This window comes from Eurosta solidaginis, chromosome 1, assembly GCF_040869045.1.
Source record: "Eurosta solidaginis isolate ZX-2024a chromosome 1, ASM4086904v1, whole genome shotgun sequence".
Classification (NCBI taxonomy): domain Eukaryota; kingdom Metazoa; phylum Arthropoda; class Insecta; order Diptera; family Tephritidae; genus Eurosta; species Eurosta solidaginis.
In genome coordinates, this window is record NC_090319.1 from 165749324 (window position 1) to 165773762 (window position 24439).

General features: G+C 41.6%; 1 protein-coding gene and 1 pseudogene across 1 annotated transcript in view; one reads left to right on the forward strand and one right to left on the reverse strand.

Moving 5' to 3' along the window:
* LOC137238431 (membrane-associated transporter protein-like) overlaps positions 1 to 24439 on the forward strand; it is a 1095627-nt gene that overhangs the window by 1044948 nt on the left and 26240 nt on the right. The gene's annotated exons all lie outside the window — the stretch shown is intronic.
* Positions 10483 to 24439, reverse strand: part of LOC137238696 (uncharacterized) — a 32450-nt pseudogene continuing 18493 nt past the window's right edge.

The following is a 24439-nucleotide window of genomic DNA, read 5'->3' on the forward strand; positions in this document are numbered from 1 at the left end:
GGAAAAACTCAACGAAAGTTAGCTATCGGCAGGTGCCGTGGACTTGTTCGCGGTCTTGATCCTTCTTTCTATTTTGGAACGTTCACGAGCCAGCAGCCAACCCCATGTGAGTAATATAAACCAACCATTTTCAACATTTTCCATTTTTACTAAGTTGCGATTTTGTCATTGTAATTAATATTCGCAATTAATAGTTTTCATAAATGTGAATTTACCAAGGGTGAATTGTCGATTTCATTAATTTTGCTGTTTAATCAATATAACTTTTCTAAAGTTTTATCGCGCTCATCCGTGCGCATGTGGATTAATAAAATTATAATTGTACGCTTTGAATTGCCAAGTGTAAACTTCTTATATTTAACCATTTGCACTTGCATTAAGATTGCAAGTAATTAATGTGATAAATTCGAATTGTCAGAGTGTATAGTGAAGTGTGCATTTAATTAAATCTTTCCCTTCACCAGTCTATCTTTCTGGTTGAAGTCTAATTTAGTCCGTGCACGACTTTGTAATTAAACACTTGGGAACATTGAATTTAGAATTCGTTTGTGAAATAATTCTTCTATTCAGTAACAAATACAGAATTTATATTGTTTATAAAGTGAAATAAAATTGTTGTTGCTCGTTACTAATTCCACATTCCCCCCGCAACATTTGGTCCTTACGCGCCGAGGAAATTAATATTCAGACGCATACTTCAAAATCCCAGAGAAAACAGCACTTTTTTAAAAATTTTGCTAATTTTCATAGTTTGGATAAAGCGAACAAAGTCGAAAGAGGTTATTTATTATATCCAACAACATAAAAACCAGCGAAAACACAAAACAAGCGAGCACACATACAGCCACAAATCATCACATACAGTCTATTGACATCGAGATCACATCATCATACAGTCCATTATCACTCATACAGTCCACTGATATCATCGTCACGACATCACATACAATCTTATCATCATCATACTCATCAGTCAAAGTCCATCATCAAACACATACATTAGCATCACATCTTACAGTCATACACATCATATCATCATCATAACATCACATTCATCAGCCACAGTCCATTTATCACATCGATCAACTAAAAACACAAGGTACGTGGTTGCTTGGTTGCACAAAAATTTTTTTATTAGTTGCGTGATTTTACGCACGGAAAGTGCACTCCGTGTTAGAGATAATAAAGGCAAAGCAAGTGAAATTGCTAAATTTGGTGTTTAAACACCCCAATCACCTTTTGACGATCGGGTAATTCCCCCCACCAGTGGTAAGGGTTACTCGACACCCCTCAAGGCAGACAGTCAGTGAATTTTTTTTTTTAGTTTTTTTTTCGCACTCATCACTGCACTGTGTTGTACCCCCTCGTCGTCACATACGTTGACAAAACTTGCTGCAGGTACCATATTTTCACTTGGTTGATAGCCTTAGCTTATCTATCACGGAATTCACTTTAGTAATCAGTTTGCGAGCTGAAATAATACCAAAAGCCAAAAAATTAGCACTGCGTTGGGTGGCTAGTGGCTTGATCACACAAATAAACTATATCACTATATTATATAGCTTGCATTTTTCTCATTTTGTCTTAATAAATACTTCAAATCGTAATTTTCCACAGTAAGTTGGATAAACAAATTTATTTTTTGATATTGGGAAGATCCCTGGTTGGCTACTCGGGAATACTCAGCGTTCACTTTCACTTTGTATACACATTAAATCGTCGTTAGGATTTCTATCTGTGTTTCATATCACTAGGTACACATTAAATCCTCATCGGGATTTCTATCTGTGGTTGAAATTTCTCGAATTACACAAATTAAATCCAGAGTATTTCGATTTGTATCTTAAATCTCGAGGTTGACACACCATATCCACATCGGGATTACATCTGCTTTTTTTTAAACTTTTTTTAAACACGCCAAATTTTTGGAAAATATTTCTATCTGTGTCCAATACACCCTTTAGACACATTAAATATTTGCAGACGATTTCTCTTCTCTGCATTGCACATCACTGTAGACACATTAAATCCTCGTCAGGATTTCTATCTGTGTTTGATATCACTTTGTACACACTAGAACCTTTCAGGATTTCTATCTGTGCTGCATATCACTACATACACATTAAATCCTCGTCAGGATTTCTATCTATAACACTGTATACACATTAAATCCTCGTCAGGATTTCTATCTGTGGCTTACATGATCCTCGTGAGGATCTCTATAAGTGGTTCATATCACTGGCCACACATTACATTCACGTCAAGATTTACATCTGAGTCATTTTTGTCGCTTATCACTAAATTCACATAAGATTGCTTTCTGTGTTAACACATACAATCAGTTCAGAGTTTCAATCCGTGTGTTTTTAAAGATTTTACTTATACAGCACAATCACAGCAGGATTGATAGCTGGGCTACGTTCAAAAAACGAAACACACTTGTAATTTTTGCTGCGGTTAGATACACACCAACGCCACTAAGTATTTTGCCTCCAAGCTCGAACCCTTTAAAGAATCAAGATATTAAAATTAATAAAATCAATGAAGACTTATATTAGATTGGCTGATTCCATAGTCGAGTTTGAACAAGATTTCAACTCCACCCCGGCCGAATCCCGGAACAAGCACACCCTTGCACTACTGCAAGAGGAGCTAAGGGCACTATGGAAGAAGACCAAGTCCACATATGAAAGTCTTCTCAGCAATTCTGAGCTGTCCAAAGACGAGATCAGCTCACTAAGAAAGAAGAATAAAAGTTGCTTCGCATGCTACCTGCAATGCATGTCTGCTGTGGCGGCTAAAGCCGAAGCTATCACCCCACAGCCGGCCAAGGATGAAGCAAAGGATGAAGACTCTTCACGCCGTGGACATAAAATGCGGCTGCCGCCTTGTGACACCGATGTATTTAAAGGCGACTACCTTTCCTGGCCAGCCTTTAGAGATATGTTCACGGCGATATACATCCACAATACTGATCTGAAATATGTCGAGAAATTATATTATCTAAAACAAAAAACTCAAGGGGAGACAAAAGAAATAGTGGGCAGGTGCTCATTAACAAACGAGGGTTTTGCAACCGCCTGGAAAAATCTAAGCGACAGGTACGAAAATAAACGTATCCTCGTCAACACACAACCAAAACTTTTATTTAATCTGACGGCAGTCGAACAGGAGTGTGGAACCTCAATCAATAAATTGCAACGGGAGATAACCAATTGCATTTCTGCGCTACAATGTCATAATATTGACATCACAAATTGGGATGCAATTATAACTTACTTATGCTCCACAAAACTCCCTGAATCTACACTGGCTCTTTAGGAACAGACCGTAGAACGAAAAACAGATATTCCGAAATGGGAGGATATGGACAAATTCCTGTCCAATCGCTAATAAAACGAAAAAAACACCCAAAAATCAGAATTCGAATTCTAGGGAAAATTCTACGAAACTCGGGGTTTACCAAGCCAGCGTACCAAAGTCGGCATGTAAGATGTGCAACAGTACGGAGCACAAATTACGAAATTGCCAAAAATTCCGTAGGTTGTCCACGTCAGGAAAAATCGAATTTGTCAAAAACAATAGTTACTGTCTGAATTGTCTGTCGGGTGGACACACCGTGACACGATGCACTAGCCAATTTAATTGCAGCACGTACCACGCAAGGCACAACACCTTGCTCCATCTTCCGACAGCACAACCAAAGACAACTCCTCAAAGGTGGACTCAAAACGCCACCGATAGTACACCTTCAACCTCACAACAGGCTAGGGCAAGGATGGAGTCTGAAAAAAGACAAGATAATGCTAATAACGTCTCTTCGTGTCATGCTAACACAACAAAAGGGGTGTTATTAGGAACAGCGCGGGTTAATATAATCTACAACGGAGTGAAATTTTCCGCCAGAGCGCTGATAGACTCTGGGTCCGAATGCTCTTTCATAACAGAAAGACTAAAAAAGCGAATAAACCTTCCATCCCAACGTTTGCATGTGTAGGTGTCAGGAATAAATAATACACCATCTGCACAGGTAAAGGAATCATGTGCGATTACGCTAGGTTCGCTTGCAGACCCCTTAGTAAGCATCAATACAGTGGCCCTAGTCCTGCCTCAATTAACAGGGGACCTTCCGACTTGCCAAGTGAGCGCAACGACTCGGCAAGCGTTCCCTGATCTGATTCTGGCGGATAAGAGGTTCTTCATTAATGAACCAGTCGACCTCATACTTGGAGGCGACTTTTACCCCCAGATAATTGAACGGTATACGGAAGAACGTTCTAAATACGCTTCTCGCCCAAGAAACCGTCTTCGGTTGGATTTTAACCGGTCGTGCAGATGCACCTCACCCAACCAATACACGAGTATCCTTTTTCAATGAAATTAGCCTAGACAAGCTGCTAGCCGCTTTCTGGGAACTTGAAAACTTACCTACAAAAAAGGCCCTGACCGAAGATAATGCCTATTGCGAGGCACTATATAAAAACACAACGGAAAGGAATTCAGATGGAAGATATACCGTCGCCCTTCCATTCAAACAAAGCTTCCCAAAAACCGTCTGTTTGGGCCCATATCTCAAGAGCGTCTGCTGTCAATTCTATCGGAACGAGACACGCCTAGCCAAGACACCGGCCCTACAGACGGAATACAATAGGGTACTGACAGAATACGTCACGTTAGGGCACATGTCTAAGGTGCACACCGTAGTACCACCACAATCAACTGATTGCTATTTCTTACCGCATCATGCGGTGATCAAAGAAGAAAGCACAACGACTAAAGTAAGGGTCGTATTCAACGCGTCGTGCCCGACTTCCAATGGCACAACCCTGAACGATGTGCTACACACCGGCCCAGTACTTCAATCTGACTTAACAATACTGCTCCTCCGATGGAGATTCTACAAGTACGTCTTCAACAGCGACATTGAGAAGATGTACAGGCAAATTTGGGTAAAGGAAAATCAAGCCCAATACCAAAGAATAGTTTTTCGACTCAAAGCAGAGGACCCTGTCAGCGTGTTTGAGCTCAACACGGTAACCTTTGGGGTAAACTGTGCCCCCTATCTAGCGATCAGAACCCTACATCAACTTGCTGATGACGTCGAGGCATCTCTGCCAACTGCAGCGCACATCTTGCCAAGACACCGGCCCTACAGACGGAATACAATAGGGTACTGACAGAATACGTCACGTTAGGGCACATGTCTAAGGTGCACACCGTAGTACCACCACAATCAACTGATTGCTATTTCTTACCGCATCATGCGGTGATCAAAGAAGAAAGCACAACGACTAAAGTAAGGGTCGTATTCAACGCGTCGTGCCCGACTTCCAATGGCACAACCCTGAACGATGTGCTACACACCGGCCCAGTACTTCAATCTGACTTAACAATACTGCTCCTCCGATGGAGATTCTACAAGTACGTCTTCAACAGCGACATTGAGAAGATGTACAGGCAAATTTGGGTAAAGGAAAATCAAGCCCAATACCAAAGAATAGTTTTTCGACTCAAAGCAGAGGACCCTGTCAGCGTGTTTGAGCTCAACACGGTAACCTTTGGGGTAAACTGTGCCCCCTATCTAGCGATCAGAACCCTACATCAACTTGCTGATGACGTCGAGGCATCTCTGCCAACCGCAGCGCACATCTTGCGAAACAGTATGTACGTCGATGACGTCCTTGCAGGGGGGCATAGCATCGAGGCAGCAATCGCGGCTCACGATGAAATCACAGCTGCATTAAAGTGAGCAGGATTCCCTCTGCGAAAGTTGACCTCTAATTGCAGTAGGATACTACAGGGCATACCCAAACCTCACAGGCTTACGGAAGACTTTCTGGAGTTCGAGGACGCGAGCATGGTAAAAACCCTAGGCATCCGGAACGCGCATTCCGACTATTTTTTTTTCACAGCGAAACCAATCGAAAACCAGGATATCTTAACAAAGAGGGCGATCCTATCGACCATCGCCAAACTCTTCGACCCGTTAGGCTGGCTTGCTCGAGTTATCATCGTAGCCAAGATACTAATGCATAACATTTGGCTGGAGGGGACGGACTGGGATGAACCGGTATCCGCAATCACTTTAGATCGGTGGCAAACCTTTACGCAGGAGTACCCCGCCATTAACCGGATTCGTATACATCGGTGGGTGCACTTCACCCCAACCAACGATATAGAAATTCATGGCTTCTGTGACGCGTCCTGGCTGAGACTTTGGAAACAGTAATGGAGAACCTGAACTTAAGCAAATTTAACATTCACCTATGGACAGATTCGACCATCGTCCTAGCATGGATTCGAAAACCCCCGTGTTCCTAGTCAACATTTGTAGCTCACAGGGTAACAAAAATCGTGGAGAAGGGAGGAACTAAATCATGGCATCATGTCGAGTGTGCATCAAATCCAGCGGACTTAGCCAGCAGAGGACTTCCAGCCACGGACCTAGTCGACAACTCTTTGTGGTGGCAGGGACCTTCTTGGCTGCAAGAAGGCAAAGCGAAATGGCCATCTCAAGGCGAACAGGAGTACCACACAACCATCGAAGAAAAACGAGTACAAGTGCATGCAGCAACAAACATCAACAATAACGAGGATATTCTTGATCGGTTTTCCGATCTATCAAGAGCGTTGCGGGTAATCTCCTACATTATAAGATTCGCCAATAGAACCCATCCAAAAACTAAACCGTATTTTAAAGCAGAGTCGCACCAGATTTCGCCTGACGAAATCAATGCTACTACTAGCCGCATTATCAGGATATCCCAAACAAACCACTATGCCGAAGAAATAAGCTCTCTGAGAGCTACGAAACCCATCGCGGCCAAAAGCGAGATCCTCTCCCTAGACCCCTTTATCGACGAAGATAATGTCCTTTGGGTGGGGGGTCGTCTCAACGCATCCAGGGACGTTCCCGTCGACGAGCGTCACCCGATAATCCTCCCTTACGCCTGCCGAATCACCCGTCTCCTAGTCCAGTTTGTCCACACCATTTCCGTACATGGCAGAAACCAACTGATGCTGCGGCTCCTACGCACGCAATACTGGATACCTCGGGTCAAAAACATGATCTGATCCATCATACACAACTGCAAGGCCTGTACGCTATTGCGCAAACGTTCCCCGACGCAACTCATGGGAACCCTCCCTGCGGAGCGCACTACCTTTAGCAGGGCATTTACCAACACCGTGGTGGATTTCGCAGGACCGTTTGACATCAAGTCTTACAGCGGACGAGGATGCCGCATATCTAAGAATTACGTCTGCCTATTCATCTGCTTTGCGACTAAGGCGATCCACTTAGAGGCTACTAGCGACCTCAGCACCGCCGCGTTTCTAGCAGCGTTTAGTCGGTTTGTCGCCAGACGAGGATGCCCGAAAAACCTCTACTCCGACAACGGGACGAACTTTGTCGGTGCGTCGAGGGCTCTCCGCTCGGAGTTCAAGGCATTCCTCGTTGATGCGCGCGACCAAACTCTCTCGAAATACGCCCACCAAACCCTGACATGGCATTTCATACCAGCCGCTGCTCCTCATATGGGCGGGCTGTGGGAAGCGGAATTCAAGAGTTTCAAAACTCATTTCAAAAATATCGCATCGGATCATAAATTTACTCTAGAGGAGTTTAGCACCCTTCTGTGTAGGATTGAATCCTGTCTCAACTCCCGACTCCTAAGCCCATCGTCAAATTACCCGTCCAACCTGGGGCCACTTACCCCCGGACACTTCCTAGTCGGCGGCCACCTACTAGCGCCACCCGAGATTGACGTCAGCGAGAATCGCGTTTCACTCGTCAATCGATGGGAAAAACTTAAGGCGCTGCATCAAACCTTCTGCAAACGGTGGAAAACGGAGTATCTCACCGAACTGCAGAAGCGCGTTAAGTGGAAGCATCCACAATCAAACCTTAAACAGGGAGACCTAGTCGTCATTAAGGAGGATAATCTGCCCCCCAACGAATGGAGACTATTTCGGATAGCCACCCTTCATTATGGCCCCGATAACCGAGTTCGAGTCGTCAAACTGGATACGGCAAGGGGACAAACCACCAGACCAATCACAAAATTGGTCCTACTACCACCCTCCAGTGAGGGTGAGGGAAACTTGTAACTCCCACCCGTTATAACAAACCCGCTTCACCCAGCTCTCGTTCACCCCGAACGAGGCCAACAACCCGCTTAACCCAGCTCTCGTTCACCCCAAACGAGGCCAACAACTCGCTTAACCCAGCTCTCGCTCACCCCGAACGAGCCCAACAGAACTCTACCGCAGATCTACTATTTGCCACAGAAGTTATACGCCCTCGGCCAAAGGCACGAGGCCAACAGAATTTAGTATACAAAGCATTCAGTTTACGAATAGCTGACAAGTACTGAACTGCATAATTGCTTCGAACATTTCTTAATTTTATGATGAATTTTGTAACTATGCCATGATCTATTAGTGTGGATGAACACAAGTAATTGTATAAAAAGTACGGATACCTATACACATCCGAAACCTAATTTAAAATTCATCGCTCCACAGCAACTGGACCAGCGATTCGCGTAAAAATGTCATTAAAAAACAATGCCTGAGCTATCAGCATTGAAAAGACAAAAAAAAATTAAAAATTAAATAATACACCGAATATGTCATCTGGTAAGATGTGGTGAGCGATATAATCACTATACATATCAAAAGGGCGGACATCCACCTTCTCTTTCGTGAGCACTCCTATCTACTCATATAACAAGGGCAGGAACCCAAAGGCGCCAAATATAAGGCTGATTCATTGGGGAAGCAAAACGGTGTCACATCTGATATAGTTACAAAGCGTTGCACCAACTAAAATAGCAGCGGCGAGACGATGTGTAGCTATGCCGAGCTAAATAATTTAAGGCCTAGTTTCAACCCGGTAATGTATGCACATTGAGTTAACCGTTAGCCAACGTTTCTCGCACCGTACCTACAAATTGCCTCTTTCAGATTTGAAAATTTTGTGGGCCAAAAACCAAGAAAATCATTGCTCTGGGTTACATGCATAAAGTTTCGTGGTTTAGGAGCCAGAAATTTTTTCATTTAATACTCACCCTGAGTCCCCCTGTCCAGGCTATATGCTTGCTCTAAAGAGAAATCGGGTCTGTTCTCCATGACAAAGGCCGCACAATCTACAACATCGCTTTTTCTATTGACGTATTAAAGCCGCTCTCAACATCCCACCAACATTGTTAACGGTTATGAGCGTTTTGCCGACATAGCAAAACGTGATTAAGTGCTCAAAAGTGTCGCTGTCGCTCTTTACGTAGACAGAACCCGTATGCCAAAGCGTCAGCCTAACTAGTAAGAAGAAAGGAAAATGTTGTATTCATTATGGTTTTAGCCCATGGATTTTCGCAAAAACTACCTTGTCGAGTGCCTAAATCCATTTGCTGGTAGGCTGCATTGAAGCAAGCGCCATCACAAAAAAAAGCCATAGCCCAGAGACGACACACACAATTAACCTTTTTAAACTGACTTTGTCACTCCCAACCCGGAGTTTTTTTTTTTTTGTACCTATCACTCGGCTTGTGATAGGAGATAAAACCTGGACACCTGTACGACCCATTGATTTTTCTTGCAAAATTTTTTCCTTTTAATGTAGCAATTTTTGGATCAGATACGCGAAGGAGTGGTGGAACCAAATTTGTAACGCGTAAGCCCGTACGCCGTGAAATAATATAACTTATGCGATACCACAAATGCAGGTATTCCGGCTTTTCGCGCGCGTTCAATACCCATAACATCGGGCTTATTCGATATAGCTAATACCACATTGGCATGCACACCCTGCGATGTATCGCGTCAAGCATCGATGAGTGCTTGAAAAATTGCTACCATTGCCAGATATGAGTACGACAACACGTTTGCGTGGTTGCTTTGTAATTGTTGTACAAGTTGTAAACAACGTTTGCAACTTTTCACAACAACTTGAGGTTCGTTGGGATTATTGCGTTTATAAGTTCTTGACCTAATGTTTTACTGCCACTGCTAAATTCGCATTCTCTGACAAATCAATGTCTGCTATTTCTAGCAGTTTTCAACAAAGCATGAAAGCCTGCACAATGTAGGCTGGAACACAACTAATGTCACAATATAGTTATATAAATAATTCAAAATCTCAAACTTTATGATGTAGTATTCAAAATTTAGATATATCAACAGCAATGCTACAAAAGGTTCAGCAGAGTTACATAAAGCTTTACAACTTTGCCTTCCTGCAATATAAAGACAGTTTAGTAATTGCCCTGTTATGGGCAGCAGAACGCAGAAACTATGCCAAAGCAGGAAATAAAAATTACTAACAATCGGCATTAAACATTTTGGAGTATCGCCAATGATATTGTAAATACTAAGTGTAGTATAACTAACTTCAATCTAAATCAAATCTACAACTAAATAAACGATATAAAGAGCACTTACGAAAAATAGCCTGTTTCTAAGTTCTTCTAAGCTGCTAGAGTATTATTTAGATTTTAAAATTTCATTAAATTCACGCTGAATTTCCTCGATCTTCTCTTCAATTGTATCTAAGTGCGAAGTATTGGCTGATATATGCGCATTCAAAGGTTGTCTCCGCATGTTTGATATTTCTTGTAGTTGATTTTTGGCAAATTTCGTTCACGGCATAATCTTTGTATATCCACATGATATTTAGCACGTACTGAGCATGCACGTGGTGCATTTAAACATTTTTGCACATACAATTGAATGTCTTGATTGCGTGTCTCTTCTTCAGCAGCTTGTAAGTCAGCATCGTTGCGTGTGCGCTCACACTCTATGCTTTGCATCAACATTTGTAGAGCACGCTGTCGCTGCTCGGATTCTTGAACTTGCGCTGCCACTTCAACTTTGCGACTACGTATTTCCTTTTGATAAAGCATCAACATTTCACGCTGACAAGCCAAACGCTTCTCCTCGCGGTTGAGTGAGTCATGATCAAGTCTCTCCATTTTTTTTACTTGCTTCACATGTTCCTCGTTGCGCAAACTATTTCCCAAGCGTTCCAATAATTTCATTTCTTCCATTTCCAATTGGCTTATACGCGCATCAATGCATCTTTGTTCTCTTTGCGCTTTTTCAACATCTTGCTCGTTAATAATTTAAAAAATTGGGATAATTCCGGTGCATACAATTGTAAAATATTCTCACATAAACCCAAATAATTACTTGGCTCCAATGGATGTAACTCAAAGCATAATTGATATTGATTCACTAAAAGTGTGGCACAAATCTCAAAGGAAACTAGAGCTTTGCGTGGAAATAGTTTTTACGAATGGAAATATTAATTGTGGTATAAATTTACTATGTGCAAATACAGGACACCTATGCGCCATGCACGACCAAACACGTACCAATGCACGTTTCAGCGTTTCATTATGCATTTGTATATTTTTGGCGCGTTGCTTGACTATATGTGGTATGCCTAATTTGAGTAATTGCTGAAATTCGCGGCGATTATAAGGTAATTCTAGTAGAGCACACCAAATGAGTTTACGATGTTTGCATGAAAACCAACGATATTCGCACAGCACATCCAACAGACTATCACGATTTAATAACCCTTTAATGAGATTATTTACATGATCTTCCTGCTCTGTATCTGCTGGCTTTTGTTTGGCACATATTCCGACAGGTTTGCTCTGCTTAAAAGCGGCCTTTACTAGTTACAAGCATTCTTCTTGTCGTTTCAAAGCATTGTAAAGTTTACATACAGGCCACATATTAATATCACCACAATTATTGACTACAGCAAGCAGCTTATAATCATAAGAAATTTTGAGTGATTTGGGTTTTGTGGCATTTATTCGAAATTTACTATCCTTTTGTAGACAATTCAAAACGACCATAGATTTAGCATCGCTTGTCAAACCACATATTAGAATATCTTTTGAATGTGTCAGGAATATGCATTCACGTATAATTATATCTACGAGTCGACATATATATTGTAACTCATGATTTAGTAAGTACTGCCGCTTTGGTTTACGCCAACGTGCCGATGGATATGTTTATATTTCGTTGGCGTTGTTTTATGAATAGAGTACAATGGGACTGTGCGCCACCGGTCTGTGGATCCGAAAATGGCATACGTAGACGGCGTTCTATACATAAACGTATATTAAAATTTTCGCTATTTTCTAGAATTTCCTTACAAGCCGAATCGGTGAGGAAATTCTGTATTTTCCCAAATTTATTGATATTCCCAATATCAGACCGTGCTCTTGCGAAGGATTAGTAATCAGCTGAAATGAAAAAAAGGAATAAGAAATTAGAAAATTTATACAATTATAAAAAGGGAACGATACTGGCATACTTATACTTACCCATCATGCGTTTTTCTTCATAATGAAAATTCATTCAAAATGTCTGTATACTCATTTCCATGAATGAATGACATTTTTGAATGAACGAAACAAGGTTGCCACTCGATGACATTTGCTCTTTTCGGTTCTTACGCTGTACACATTGCGCGCGATCCCATGGGATCACAAGTCGGATCCGCGGGATCCAACAAACTCTAGTGTTAGTACCCGAACAACTTTATCTTTTTCCGACAAATGAAAATTTTGTTTTAGTCTGACAATTTGGTAAAAACACATTCAAAATCAACTTTCTTGTGAAAACAAAAGGTGAACTACTCGAGACCGAAATAATTTTCGCGGTTTATTTGCATGGTTTTCATTGTTAAAAGGTTAGCGCACTGTCAAAATGTAAAACATAAACAGAAACATGTCACACTCAACTGTGGTCTCGCTTTCATGATAGAAATTGTTTTTGTGGTTTGAAGTTCCGATAAAGTTTCGTCAGTCCTTTTAGCTTGAAATCCAAGCAAGAATAAAGTAGTGTCATATATGATTTCGATACTACAAACAAGGGAGAAATTAAACTTTTTCGAAAAGACTATAAATTTTATGTAGCGTCAGGACTCTGACGCGAGCTTTCCATAAATAATACATGACACGACCATTATGTCACATTACGCTGCCACCGCACAGCTGCCTCATTCCAGTGAGTGGAAGAGTTATCAGCTGACAGCTCTACAAATTGCCACACTCGATAGTGTAGCCTATTCTCGCCAGGGTTGTGTTGAAATCAACAAATACACCACAATTTGTGATTATCACACAACATGGCCCAAATCAACACAAAGTGTTCCCAGACAGCGGATAAAGGCCTCTTTCCATCTGTCGCGCATTTTATCTGCACGACGTCAGTTGACTAGTCATTTTACAGTCATTCATAGGTTATATTCATAGTCACATTTGCATGGGCGTGGGTAAGTTTTGTGACCAAATTTGTGTAGGGCAATTACAAGGAGCCGTGACAACACACGGGTTTACCGTGATATACCGTATATTATCGCGTATTGCCTGCTTTAGGCAAACACCAAAAATATAGTTTGCCCTAAGTCTATATTAAATAATTCTTAATTTTACTATTGGTGGTTTTCAATATCAGCATTTTCATTCTGATGAAACTATTTTCAAAACGAAAGATAATTTTAGGCGTATCTCAATCAAAGTTTACTAAACCTAACAGTGGGTTCAACCACTACACGTCACTACATCGGTAGAATATCTTAACCAGATTATTCATCCCAAATAAACCCTTAACCCGAGTACGCCAAACACAAGCTCGACCAATTAAGCTTCTACTCTCCGCCCATACGCCACCCATCTCCCTTAAAATGCAAAACAAATAATAACAAGTTCCCGTTCCAGAATGACGGGTTTCTCGGTCAAACGCAACAAGACGGAGCAACGCGTTGACTCCTTCACCGTCTCCTGCCGGTTGTGCCATAAAAATGACAGCATACGACTATGCCCGCTGTACAGGAGAATGTCGGCAGAAGAACGCCTCCGGGCCGTCCTTATACACCGGCACTGCCCCAATTGCCTATCGCCGTTCAATCGGTTAGAGATATGCCCTAGCAGCGACCGTTGCCATCGCTGCCGTGAACCACACCACACTACGCTGCACATAGAGGATGAGCAACCGCAGCCACGCCCTACCTACCACGACGAGCACGACGTGGAAGCAAGCGCCGACGAAGTGCTCTCTATTCATATCACGGAGGACACCCGATCATGGGCACAACAAGTAGCAGATGAGGAGGAATAGATGGAGGAGATCGCCCGAAGTGCCGCAGCCTTAGCCATCGGCCCAACGATCAGTGGAGAAGCACGATCCTTCCGACCACTGCTTCAGCATGAGAAGCAGAAAAGCAATCAGAGACACATGGAACACAGGGATGGCGCGGAGACACGTCCTTTCCGCCCATCGCACCGCAATGCCAGTAGGCGCCGGGGCGGCGCGGAGCCGCGTCCGTTCCGCTCGACCCGACGCTCCACTGGCAGAGCGTCCCCGTACCCACCATGCAAGGAGGGTACCACAACCACCCTCGCGCGCCAAACAACAACCCCAGCCGGCTTCAGAAGTGGTCGACTCCGGGACAATCTAGCGGCACCGAATATAACTCGAGCATTGATCGCCATCGCGCCGACAGCCATAGTCCGAATTGAGGCAGGAGGCCGTTTACACCTGGTCCGCGCCCTGTTAGATGCCTGCGCTCCCACCAGCATTATCGATGCCAATTTGTGGAAGGATCTACACCTGGAGCATAACAATACCGCACGTTTTTCGAGGTGCACCGTCGTTCTTCGGGGGAAGTATGGGGTAGCGGGAAAGATCACGACCCAAGCCAACGTAATAGCAAACTATGCCAGGTTAAACCCCACGGCAAATCTGGACCCGTCGGTAGCGACCCCATTTCAGTTCATGAAGCTGGCCGATCCGACGTTTTACCGATCGTCGCCAGTGATGCTCACTTTGGGCGCCGACGTCTACGCCAGTATTATGGTCGGCGGCACACCCGCGTCGACTGTCGGCGGGCTCCTCACCCAAGCCACAATATTCGGCCTCGTCGTGTCCGGAGCCCACCCACTATAAAAACTTTAACTATACCACAAGGTGCATTTTAAACCAAGCAACCCCACGTACTTGAACACTAACGCTTTTCTCTTTCATCCACAGCTCAGCGAGGCTGTAGTATTGAAAGCACGGATGTCCAACGGAGATTGCACTTACGATCCACCTATACATACATACCATATTTTTTAAATTTATTTAGTTTATCCCGCCTTGGGAAGGTTGCTGGCGTACTCACCGAGTTTCAAGTTGCTCGCCGCAAGGGGCCGGCATGTTTAGGCCACCAGCCTAAATATTTTCGGACCACCCTAACACGCACATTAGTCATTTATTTATTATTATTATCGGTAACGGCTAACACCAGCCGAAAGCTAACTTTGAAGGGGAAAAACTCAACGAAAGTTAGTTATCGGCAGGTGCCGCGGACTTGTTCGCGGTCTTGATCCTTCTTTCTATTTTGGAACGTTCACGAGCCAGCAGCCAGCCCCAAGTGAGTAATATAAACCAACCATTTTCAACATTTTCCATTTTTACTAAGTTGCGATTTTGTCATTGTAATTAATATTCGCAATTAATAGTTTTCATAAATGTGAATTTACCAAGGGTGAATTGTCGATTTCATTAATTTTGCTCTTTAATTAATATAACTTTTCTAAATCTTTATCGCGCTCATCCGTGCGCATGTGGATTAATAAAATTATAATTGTACGCTTTGAATTGCCAAGTGTAAACTTCTTATATTTAACCATTTGCACTTGCATTAAGATTGCAAGTAATTAATGTGATAAATTCGAATTGTCAGAGTGTATAGTGAAGTGTGCATTTAATTAACCCTTTCCCTTCACCAGTCTATCTTTCTGGTTGAAGTCTAATTTAATCCGTGCACGACTTTGTAATTAAACACTTGGGAACATTGAATTTAGAATTCGTTTGTGAAATAATTCTTCTATTCAGTAACAAATACAGAATTTATATTGATTATAAAGTGAAATAAAATTGTTGTTGCTCGTTACTAATTCTTCCTTTTTATTTCTTTTATTTGCGTGCCATCGCGCCCCACGACACGGGTCCCACATTCCCCCCTCAACAGGACAATTAAATAAAGATTAAAAACTTGAAATAATTAAAAAAAAATTTAATTAAACCGTTGTATTGAAAACAATACTTACATGAAGTAATAATAATAATAAAAGATAGAAAATAATTAGGTAGGTCCTAGGTTCTAGTCATCACATTCTTCATCAATCTAGGGCGTTGATCAGACAATGAAATAAAAGCGTTGGACGCGTAAAATTTCTATTGATAGTCATATATAAGACCAACTGAACCTTAATCAGGTTATGCTACGCCTCACATTTTTAGAAATTTTACGCGCCCATCGCTTTTATTTAATTGTCTGATCAACGCCCTAGATTGATGAGGAGTGTGATGACTAGTACCTAGAACCTAGCTAATTATTTTCTAGATTTTAGTATTATTATTACTTCAAGTAAATATTGTTTTCAATAAAACCGTTTAACTTAAAAATTTTTTTTTTAATTATTTTATTGTCTTTGCCGTTGGCATGCTTGTACCAACGTATGTATGCATGTTTGCCTATTTTTTCACGCACGATGTTAGTGATGCATCAAATGATGATTACGTCAAATCGGTATCGGGAACCAAATTTCCGACGGGAGTCGTGTCCTTTGCGAAAGGCCACCGAATGAGTCGGACTCCAGACGTACGTAGGAAAATTGAATGGGAAATAAAAGAGCAATGCGAAAAAAGGCCAATAATAAAAATGTTTACTCCTACCCCACGTCGAACATTTTTTAGTTCGCATAAATTTTTGTTGTCTAAAAGTTTTTGCAGGAAAATTTTTATCACCAAAAACACAACCAACAACGACGCGAAAATAAACCACTTAAGACATTTTCTCCCCGGTTCGGTAGCAAAATGTGAACACCGAAAAACTCCAATGCTCAGTTTTCTGCAGCACTCGTGTCCATGGCTAGGAAAAACGCTAACGGGTAACACAAAATGAACTAAAATTGGGCACTAAGGAACCATGCACATAACGTGCGTTGAAAGAGGGCTCTAAAGGGTCATGTACATAACGTGCTCTGAATACGCGTATTTTCGTAGGCAGCTACAAAAGTATACCCCCTATTATCGCGCAAAATCTGACCAATCCCGGTAACAAAATTAGCACTTACTCGCGGTTCGAATCTTGGTAAAACCTTTGATAACATTACGAAATTGCCTGATGATGATTAGGTTGCTGTTTTCGAAATGGTACCATCGCAATATGCCAGTAAATGTATCTTTCTTTCTTTTCAGTTTCTGTTAGAAAAATATAATAATTGAATATTCAATTATTATAAGCCGGTGTTAAGCTCATGAATTCTTAAATAATAAGTATTAATTAATAATAAAAAATAAAAGAATATATTTAATTACAAATTATTAAACTTTGCTTACCCTTTGTTTCCTCAACGACCACAATGGTCTTACTCCAGCCAAGCGCCGTAGTGAAATAGTGAAACAACGAAGAAATAAATCGAATAATTCACGTAAAATTAACATTTGTATACGCGTGTGTGAATGTTCGCTTTTTTTAAACGGTTTTATTTAGATTTGCTTGACAGGCAGGCCGCATGCACGGCCTTTGTGAACGAACTTTGTAATTTAAATTTAAGTAACTTCCCGATAACAATGCAATAATAAGAAAAAAAATCGCCGCTAGGTGGCGCAAGGATCGATATATTCACAAAAATCGTATTTGTGGTCCGATTTGGCTCATATTTGGAACACATAATACATACGAGAATAGAAAGCGACATATGGAAAAAATCGCCGCTAGGTGGCGCAAAGATCGAGATATTCAAAGAAAATCATATTTTTGGCGGATTTAGTCCACATTTGGAACACATAATACATACAAGAATAGAAAGCGACCTATGAAAAAAATGCACGGCTAGGTGGCGCAAGGATCGAGATATTCAAAAACATCGTATTTGCATTCCGATTTGGCTCATATTTGGAACACATACTACATACAAGAATGGAAAGCTACCTATGAAAAAAATCGCCTCTAGGTGGCGCAAGGATCGAGATATTCACATAAATTGTATTTGTAGTCCGATTTGGCTCATATTTGGAACACATAATACATACAAGAATGGCAAGCGACCTATGAAAAAAAAACCGCCACTAGGTGGCGCAAGGATCGAGATATTCACAAACATCGGACTTGTGGTCCGATTTGGCTCATATTTGGAACACATAATACATACAAGAATAGAAAGCGACCTATAAAAAAAAATCGACGCTAGGAGGCGCAAGGATCGAGATATTCAAAAATCGCATTTGTGGTCCGATTTGGCCATATTTGGAACACATTATACATACAAGAATGGAAAGCGACCTATGAAAAAAAACCGCCGCTAGGTGGCGCAAGGATCAAGATATTCACAAACATCGGATTTGTGGTCCGATTTGGCTCACATTTGGAACACATAATAAATACAAGAATAGAAAGCGACCAATGAAAAAAAATCGACGCTAGGAGTTGCAAGGATCGAGATATTCAAAAATCGCATTTGTGGTCCGATTTGGGTCATATTTGGAACACATTATACACACAAGAATAGAAAGCGACCTATAAAAAATCGCCGCTAGGTGGCGCAAGGATCGAGATATTCACAAACATCGTATTTGTGGTCCGATTTGGCTCATATTTGGAACACATAATACATACAAGAATTGAAAGCGACCTATAAAAAAAAAACTCCCCGCCGCTAGGTGGCGCAAGGATCGATATATTGACAAAAATTGTGCTTGTAGTCCGATATGACTCATATTTGGAACACATAATACATACAAGAATGGAAAGCGACCTATGAAAAAAATCGCCGCTAGGTGGCGCAAGGATCGAGATATTCACAAACATCGGATTTGTGGTCCGATTTGGCTCATATTTGGAACACATAATACATACAAGGCTAAAAAGCGACCTATAAAAAATCGCCGCTAGGTGGCGCAAGGATCGAGATATTCACAAGAATCGTATTTGTGGTCCGAGTTGGCTCATATTTGGAACACATAATACATACAAGAATAGAAAGCGACCTATGAAAAAAAATCGCCGCTAGGAGGCGCAAGGATCGAGATATTCAAAAATCGTATTTGTGGTCCGATTTGGCTCATATTTGGAACACATAATACATACAAGGCTAAAAAGCGACCTATAAAAAATCGCCGCTAGCTGGCGCAAGGATGGAGATATTCACAAGAATCGTATTTGTGCTCCGAGTTGGCTCATATTTGGAACACATAATACATACAAGATTAGAAACCAACCTATGAAAAAATCGCCGCTAGGTGGCGCAAGGATCGAGATACTCGCAAAAATCCTTTTTGTGGCGCGATTTGGCTCTTATTTGGCACACATAATACATACAAGAATTGAAAGCCACCTATGAAAAAAACTCCCCGCCTCTAGGTGGCGCAAGGATCGATATATTGACAAAAATTGTACTTGTAGTCCGATTTGGCTCATATTTGGAATACATAATACATACAAGAATAGAAAGCGACCTATGAAAAAAAATCGCCGCTAGGAAGCGCAAGGATCGAGATATTCAAAAATCGTGTTTGTGGTCCGATTTGGCTCATATTTGGAACACATAATACATACAAGGCTAAAAAGCGACCTGTAAAAAATCGCCGCTAGGTGGCGCAAGGATCGAGATACTCGCAAAAATCCTTTATGTGGCGCGATTTGGCTCTTATTTGGAACGCATAATACATGCAAGAATAGAAGGCAACCTATGAAAAAAAATCGCCGCTAGGTGGCGCAAAGATCGAGATATTCAAAGAAAATCGTATTTGTGGTGGATTTGGTCCACATTTGGAACACATAATACATACAAGAATAGAAAGCGACCTATGAAAAAAATTCACGGCTAGGTGGCGCAAGGATCGAGATATTCAAAAACATCGTATTTGCATTCCGATTTGGCTCATATTTGGAACACATAATACATACAAGAATGGAAAGCTACCTATAAAAAATCGCCGCTAGGTGGCGCAAGGATCGAGATACTCACAAAAATCCTTTTTGTGGCCCGATTTGGCTCTTAGTTGGAACGCATAATACATGCAAGAATAGAAGGCAACCTATGAAAAAAAATCGCTGCTAGGTGGCGCAAAGATCGAGATATTCAAAGAAAATCGTATTTGTGGTCGGATTTGGTCCACATTTGGAATACATAATACATACAAGAATAGAAAGCGACCTATGAAAAAAATGCACGGCTAGGTGGCGCAAGGATCGAGATATTCACAAACATCGGATTTGTGGTCCGATTTGGCTCATATTTGGAAAACATAATACATACAAGAATAGAAAGCGACGTATGAAAAAAAATCGACGCTAGGAGGCGCAAGGATCGAGATATGCAAAAAAATCGTATTTGTGGTCCGAGTTTGCTCATATTTGGAACACATAATACATACAATATGGCGGCCACCGTGGTGTGATGGGTAGCGTGCTCCGCCTATCACACCGTATGCCCTGGGTTCAACTCCCGGGCAAAGCAACATCAAAATTTTAGAAATAAGATTTTTCAATTAGAAGAAAATTTTTCTAAGCGCGGTCGCCCCTCGGCAGTGTTTGGCAAGCACTCCGGGTGTATTTCTGCCATGAAAAGCTCTCAGTGAAAACTCATCTGCTTTGCAGATGCCGTTCGGAGTCGGCATAAAACATGTAGGTCCCGTCCGGCCAATTTGTAGGGAAAATCAAGAGGAGCACGACGCAAATTGGAAGAGAAGCTCGGCCTTAGATCTCTTCGGAGGTTATCGCGCCTTACATTTATTTTTTTTTTTTTTAATACATACAATAATAGAAAGCAACTTATGCAAAAAATCGCCGCTAGGTGGCGCAAAGATCGAGATATTCAAAGAAAATCGTATTTGTGGTCGGATTTGGAACACATAATACATACACGAATAGAAAGCGACCTATGAAAAAAAATTCCCGGCTAGGTCGCGCAAGGATCGAGATATTCAAAACCATCGTATTTGTGGTCCTATTTGGCTCATATTTGGAACACATAATACATACAAGAATAGAAAGCAACCTATGAAAAAAAATCGCCGCTTGGTGGCGCAAAGATCGAGATATTCAAAAAAAATCGTATTTGTGGTCGGATTTGGTCCACATTTGGAATACATAATACATACAAGAATAGAAAGCGACTTATGAAAAAAAATCACAGCTAGGTGACGCAAGGATCGAGTTATTCAAAAAAATCGTATTTGTGGTCCGATTTGGCTCATATTTGGAACACATAATACAAACAAGAATAAAAAGCGACCTATGAAAAAATCGCCTCTAGGTGGCGCAAGGATCGAGATATTCACAAAAATCCTTTTTGTGGCCCGATTTGGCTCATATTTGGAACACATAATACATACAAGAATAGAAAGCGACCTATGAAAAAAAATCACCGCTAGGTGGAGCAAAGATCGAGATATTCAAAAAATCGTACTTGTGATCCGATTTGGTCCATATTTGGAACACATAATACCTATGAGAATAGAAAGCGGCCTATAAAAAAATCGCCGCTAGGTGACACAAAGTTCGAGATATTCAAAAAAAAATCCTATTTGTGGTCCGATTTGGTCCATATTTGGAACACATAATACATACATGAACAGAAAGCGACCTATGATGCCCGATTTGGCTCATATTTGGAACAAATTTTACATACAGTCCGGTAGATGTGACATCAAAATATTTTGGCGCAGAGTCGAGTAAAGTCTTTGGAAGGATTATGTATAGAGGACTTAGATTTTAACAAATTGTCAGGAAAGAGTTCTTGTAATAATGAGTCACTAAATGAAATAAATGGAATGAGAAATAATGGACAGTTAAATAAAGACTAAAAACTTGAAAATAAAATAATTAAAAAAAATTTTTAGTTAAACGGTTTTATTGAAAACAATACTTACATGAAGTAATAATAATAATAAAAGCTAGAAAATAATTAGGTAGGTCCTAGGTTCTAGTCATCACGTTCCTCATCAATCTAGGGCGTTGATCAGACAATGAAATAAAAGCGTTGGACGCGTCAAATTTCTATTGATAGTCATATATAAGACCAACTGGGCCTTAATCAGGTTATGCTACGCCTCACATTTTTAGAAATTTTACGCGGCCAACGCTTTTATTTGTCTGATCAACGCCCTAGATTGATGAGGAGTGTGATGACTAGTACCTAGAACCTTCCTAATTATTTTCTAGCTTTTAGTATTATTATTACTTCATTTAAATATTGTTTTCAATAAAACCGTTTAACTTAAAAATTTTTTTAAAATTATTTTATTGTCTTTGCCGTTGGTATGCTTGTACCAACGTATGAATGCATGTTTGCCTATTTTTTCACGCACGACCTTAGTGATGCATCAAATGATGCAAACGGGTACCCGAAAACCCTGATTACGTCCAATCGGTATCGGGAATCAAATTTCCGACGGGAGTCGTGTCCTTTGGGAAAGGCCACCCAATGAGTCGGACTCCAGATGTATGTAGGAAAATTTAATGGGAAATAAAAGAGCAATGCGGAAAAAGGCCAATAATAAAAATGTTTACTCCTACCCCACGTCGAACATTTTTTAGTTTGCATACATTTTTGTTGTCTAAAAGTTTTTGCAGGAAAATTGTTTGCACCAACAACACAACCAACAACGACGCGAAAATAAAGCACTTAAGACATTCTCTCCCCGGTTCGGTAGCAAAATGTGAACACCGAAAAACTCCAATGCTCAGTTTTCTGCAGCACTTGTGTCCATGGCTAGGTAAAACGCAAACGGGTAACACAAAATGAACTAAAAATGGGCACTAAGGAACCATGCACATAACGTGCGTTGAAAGAGGGCTCTAAAGGGTCATGCACATAACGTGCTCCGAATACGCGTATTTTCGTAGGCAGCTACAAATGTATTCCCTCTATTATCGCGCCAAATCTGACCAATCCCGGTAACAAAATTAGCACTTACTCGCCACCGAACGCGTGACACAGTCGTGATAAATCAACCGAGTTTCCTTTATTTTTCTTTTCAACATTATCTGTATAGTATGACTCGCTACGCTTCCCTATGAAAGAGGATCGATCGTCATGCCGCTCGTTATCTGAAGCCGTGCCATTTATGCGCAGCATCCCATCAGAGTGTGGCCTTTATATTGCGCTAAGTCCCCGCTGCAACGACTGCGCGAAATTATCAAAGTTCACTACTGCCAACATTGTCTGTCAATGCCAGAGACTGCACAAGTGAGGGCAGATGCCGGAGATGTGGTGTCAAACATCATACTACGCTGCACCTTTATATGGAGGATCTGTCATCGGAGCCAGAGCCGCTCAAGAGCTCGAAACAGCTGGTCATGGAAGTGGAGGAAGACAACACAACAGGTGGAAGCCGAGATGATGTATGAGGCGCTGTCTCTCCACGCGTTCGAGTCGGCCTTTACACACTGCGAACAAGCACCATCCGGGAGTGGAGCGGACTCTTATACAGTCCGATTGGACAATAGGGGGTCAGGCCCACAGCCGTTCCGGCCCCTACTCTAGCCCACGAGAGGTGAGAGGAAGGTGAAGCGGAATCACAGCCTTCCGCCTACCCACGCATCGACGCACCAGAGCACATAGATAGAAGCGCGAGCGTTGACTGGCCTCTCGGCCGCGCCAGCTACCTCGACCACAGTTTATTCAGGAACGGGGTCTTTCCTGCCCACACTACAGCCGGCCCAACCCTTCGGCCAATGGCTGCTCTGGCGCCAACTGCGGTCGTTAAGGTGGAAGCCTGGGAACGTTTGCACCTCATTCATGCACTCATTGACGCATGTTATCCCGCAAAATGATCGACCGCAGACTGGCGCGAGAGTTAGCACTGCCGACGACCAACGCCGCCGGCGAGACCGGCTGTTTCATCCGATTCAGGGGTAAGCATATGCACATAGGTGGGCACCGCTACATATACACGATTACCAAATTGAGAATGTGTTAGTATACACGAACGCGTGGCTAGCACGAATGCAAAATCAAATATTTATTTAGTTTGATTCCAGCGCTTGTACTGTAAGCACGTATCACACGCAGTCTTGGTACAGTATTTGGTCGTACAATACGAAAGTATTGTACGTACTTATGAATGCAAAATGTTTCAGATTGAATGGGAATTAGAGTTTTTTTTGTTTTAAATAGCGCCAATAAGCCACAATGCTTAGTTTGCGGGAAAATTATAAACTTCATTTGCAAGAAAAGCTTAAGTCGACATTTCATTTTACTCCACAGGAGCGTAAATACTCTTACCCCTGAGGAAAAAATGATAAAGTTCTTCGAATGTAAGCTTGCTTTTTTGGAACGTTCAAAAATAAATGAAATGGTAGAAAATTTGTCTCAAGCAAAATTGAAAGCTTCTTTCGTGGTTAGTTTTGCTCTAGCAA